This window comes from Coffea arabica, chromosome 10c, assembly GCF_036785885.1.
Source record: "Coffea arabica cultivar ET-39 chromosome 10c, Coffea Arabica ET-39 HiFi, whole genome shotgun sequence".
Classification (NCBI taxonomy): domain Eukaryota; kingdom Viridiplantae; phylum Streptophyta; class Magnoliopsida; order Gentianales; family Rubiaceae; genus Coffea; species Coffea arabica.
In genome coordinates this window covers 20,333,137-20,338,040 of record NC_092329.1, presented here as the reverse complement: position 1 = coordinate 20,338,040, position 4,904 = coordinate 20,333,137, and positions in this window count along the sequence as shown.

Genomic DNA, 4,904 nt, shown 5'->3' with positions numbered 1-4,904 from the left:
ATTTCATCAGAAGACACCAACTTCAAAATCCAAACCAATTCCAGTCAAAATAGCCAAATACAAACTCAGTTTTCGCATTCTGATCAAAGCAGAACAGCTACAGTAATTTCGTCATAACTCACTCTACACTAATCCAAATGCCCTGAAATTTTACAGGCACCTTATACACATCAATACCTACAACTTTCATGTTTTGAGAAAAGTCCAATTCGGCCTCTAAACCTATGATCTAAAACCGGACAGAATTGGGAAAAATAAGAACCCTAACTTTCCATTTTCCATCCAAATCCAAAATTGATTGCATTTATCACCAATTCACACCTCTTAGAGTCATTATAGTCCATTGCCAATCATCAAAGATGGCTACAACATCCATTTCATATTACACCAGAAAATTCATCATAAAATGGAAAACTTCACCAAAACTCTTCAAATCAAGAAATAAATCATATATTCCAACACTTATGCCACCATTAAGCACAAAATAACCATCATTAAGTATAAGGAAGTAGTAAAACATCACTTACCTAAGAACAAGAGGTGTAGAGAGGTTGGCCACCTTAGAGCTTCAAACAAACTTCACTACAACCCTTACTAGCACTAGAAGATAGGAGTTTATGGAGTGAAATCTAGTCTAAGCCTTTGTTTATGGAAGATTGAAGCTTATGGAAGCTTGAGAGTTGAGGAATTTTCTTCTTCTTTGAGAGAGAGAGGGCCGGCCAACACAAGGAAGAAAATGGTGAATTTTGTGAATTTTTGGAGATATTAACTAATTTTGGTCAAAAGTCAAAAATTGTGAATAGTAATTCTTAAAGTCCACCCAATAGGAAAGTGACACTTGTCACCTCCATTAATGCCTTCTTATCTTTCTTTTCTCTCTCACATCAATCACTTCACACACACTACTTATCTCTTAACACCCGATAAATTTTTCACAGTATCCGAAACTTAACCTTAATGGCCGAATTTTTCCGAACTTTTCGCACTAGTGGGTCCCACATCCAATATACATTCTTAATTTTCTAAAAATTCACCAATACTAGCAAAATCATCTTAAAACTATAACTGCTCATAAAATCCACTAAGAAAGTATTTCTAAGCCAGAAAATGCAGAAAACGTGCAATTAAGGGGTAATAAACCCTAGGAAAAATATTAGGGTTTTACGGGTTCTCACACTCTCCCCCCCTTAAAAGAATTTCGTCCTCGAAATTCCTTATCATTGACTACTCCGGGATTAAATTGAGCTTTATACTTCGCTAACAGATATGTGCCCCTTCACTGGCCAGGTTCAGTAAATTCTTACCTTCCACGTCCTCTAATGGGTCAAAAACTTGATGTTGTTCTAAGGAGTACACCCGAGAGGACACGTTCGATCCATCCTTGTCCCCCTTCGACTGGTCAGGGTGGGTCGTGGTTGGTGGCAGAGTCCCTTGCCTCTCGCGCAGGCGAGCTGGACAGTTAGCAATTTGATGGTCAGCACTCCCACAGAGCAAGCATTTTCCTCCTTTCCTCCAGCAGTTATCCTCTGAGTGGTTTAATTTTCCGCAATACCCGCAGAGTCCGCGTGCTGTAGAAGCCGAGCCTCCTCTTGACGGCCTCTCCGGTGACACTCCCGGCATCCTTACTCCTCCCGTTCCTCGTCCAAACTTGGGAGGGGTACTTTCATCCCCCTGCCCCGAACTACTTCCAGGAAATCCGCGTTTCTTAGCGTGGAAGTTTCGGACCTGCATTCGTGCACTTTCAACTCGTTGGGCTTTTTCCATTGCCTCGCTAAACGTAGCGATTTGAGCCGCCGCGAGGTCCTTCTGGATTTCTACGTTCAGGCCCTGGACAAATCGCCGTATTCTTCGTTGCTCGGTCAAGATCAACTCAGGCGCAAACTTGGATAAGCGGGTAAATTGACTTTCATATTCCGCCACAGTTTGAGCCCCTTGGCGGAGCCTAATGAACTCGTCCTCCTTCCTCTCCTGGACTAGAGGAGGGAAAAACTTGGCATTAAATTCTCGGATGAAGTTCACCCAAGTCCTAGGCGTCTGCTCCCGCTCCCATTTCTGTCTAATTACGTTCCACCAGGAACGGGCCGCTCCCTCAAGTTGAAACACGGCGAAAGTCACCTGCCGTTCATCGGGGTAGTGTAGGGCTGCAAATATGTCAACCATCTTTTCAAGCCATCTCTCAGCAACGTCCGGGTCGGGTTCCCCAACAAACTTTGGCGGAGCGAACTTTTGAAACCGTTCGAGAGCTCTATCTTCGCTCTCGATATGATGGCCAGGGTTTCCGGGGTTAGGGTTTGGATTTTGGCCCTGTTGCTGTACCACTTGTGCGAGCAAGTCTGTCATTTGCTGCATAGCAGCAGCTATCTGTACATTAGGGTTTACTTGCGGTTCCAGATTGGGTCCAGTAGAGGTTTCCCTCGTACCCCTAACCGGTGTGGGTTGCCTAGTTCTGCGTCCACGGCCTCGACCACTCCGAGTGCCTTCCATCAATCTAAGTCAATCTAGGTCACCAAATAAATATACTGTTAAAGGGCACCTAACCCTCCTTTCCGTAGCACCAGACAGGAACAATGAAACAAGAATAAGCAACTCAAACATTTACTGCGAAGAGCATCTAAACACATAACACGTATACATAGATCACATAACCAGGTTAAGCAATCATACGGAACAGTCAGTCAAGTACATATAAAGTCATTGCATGAAACAATAGGGTCCTCAAAAGTACTTTGAACAACTAGGTCACAAGTGCAAAAGAACTCACGAAAAGCTTTTCCCCTTCTAGGGCTTCGTCCAAATATTTATATCTTAATCAAGGTCGATCACGCTTAACCATACCCGAACAAACCACACGAAGTTTCATAGAATCGCCTTTTTAGTTCACCAAATCCTTTCTAACCTAGGCCTTCATATCTTTCGTATCCGGGCGCAAGAATCTCGTCTAAGATAATTCACATCTCGAGCCGGCCGGTCCCAAGAGTAAACCATCCTTATTAAAGATTCCTACCCGACATACATACCTAGCTTCCTCGAGTCCCATGATAATGATTCGTACACTTATCACATGCCCGGTTCATAACTTACGCTCAAACGAGCATTTAGACATATTCATGAAATTAGGACCACAACACCACTTGGCCCAGTCTCACTCCGCGCAAAGACCACGCGAAGTGGCTCTGATACCACCTGTGACAGCCCCACCTTCCCCTAAGGCGAACCAAAGGGGTTAGCGGACTGCCTGCCCAGCTCTCGCCAGGACTAACGGTTCAGTTTACGTCGATCTATTACGTTCCGGAACTTACCATTGCGCGCAAACAAGTCAAAATCACAAAATAAAAAAAAATGAAAATCGAAGCCGAAATTTATCCAAACCACGGCCAAGCATATATATACATTGGAAATCAACATTTACAAGCCAAACGGCAAACCAAGATATTCGTCTAGTTCATACATGTACCAAAAGCCATTTACACACCCAACATTGGTGGAAACAAAACACTTAGGGTTTTTACCCTCAAGGAGCTATTCAAAAATACATGTACAAGAGCTCAACTTGTCATCCAACTATCACAATCTTTTCCAAAAGTTTCATTTTCCTGTAAGGAAAACAAATAACACGGAATGAGCTAAAGCCCAGTGGTATACTACTACAATAGCAACCAATAGCATATAGCATAACCAATCACTTCAAGTACAGAAATAAACAATGGAGCAAAACGGTAAAAGGATACGGTCGGCTCTCAAGAGCCCATTTCCACGCTTGCAATCTTGATCCAACCTCATTGACTCTCCGTCAATGTTAAAAGTACCAAACCGTAGACCACCCTTTACTTCCAATCCTTCCACCCATCATACCCCAACCGGGCCCGCACTCCATTCAGTCATTTTGGGTAATACTCGAGTATACCGGAACCAAGGGTCTCAATACCACAAGGTTCCCCAGTACAGTCCCCGTGGCAATTCAATCTTCACGACCAAGCCCTCGCCGGCTCGATCCAATTGACTACCAAACGGGGTTGAGCTCAGTAATACAGTAAGGTCGTTGGACATCGTCCAAACAACACCAAATCAGTTTCCATAAAATGGAATGCAATAACTCATATATCAAGTTCAGTAAGACAGTGAAACAGTGGACAATCAGTGATACTATCAAAAGGGGTGAGGGCGGTCAAGTACACCCTCACCTTAATCAATTCCAATATCCAAGTAAGCCTTCAAGGCATCACATATACATTTAGCAAAGCCACATAATAACATTTAAGTGAGTAGTACACTCACCAAACAATTAAGTGCTATTTCATGCACTTCCGTCAGGAGAATGTCGTGAACCACCGTCACGCCCTAGAACACGTAAACAAATGCAATGAGACTCGATAGCGAGTCACAAAACAATGCCAATCACAACCCCAATAGGGTTTTGCAAACATATATAAGCATCATAGGAAACCAGAAATTAGGAAAAGGGCTTTAACTTAGGCCTTGATAAGAAAACCGGTTTTGACGTCATAATGCGGTAATGGCACAACTCTCACTACAATTATCGGGTGGGGGTGTAAGACCCACCGTTTCGAAGCTATGGGACAGGGCTACAACAATGTAGAAGGTCACTCAATCCAGTTCCTAACAAAACTAGGTCAAATATACGAAATACTATACCAGAATTCCCAAAACAGGTTTGCAAAACGCAGAAAACTGTAATCGGTATATCTCAGTCCATACAAGTCCAAATGCCGAAATTCCAAAGGCATATGTTAGCTAAGACATTCAGCTACATTTCATCAGAAGACACCAACTTCAAAATCCAAACCAATTCCAGTCAAAATAGCCAAATACAAACTCAGTTTTCGCATTCTGATCAAAGCAGAACAGCTACAGTAATTTCGTCATAACTCACTCTACACTAATCC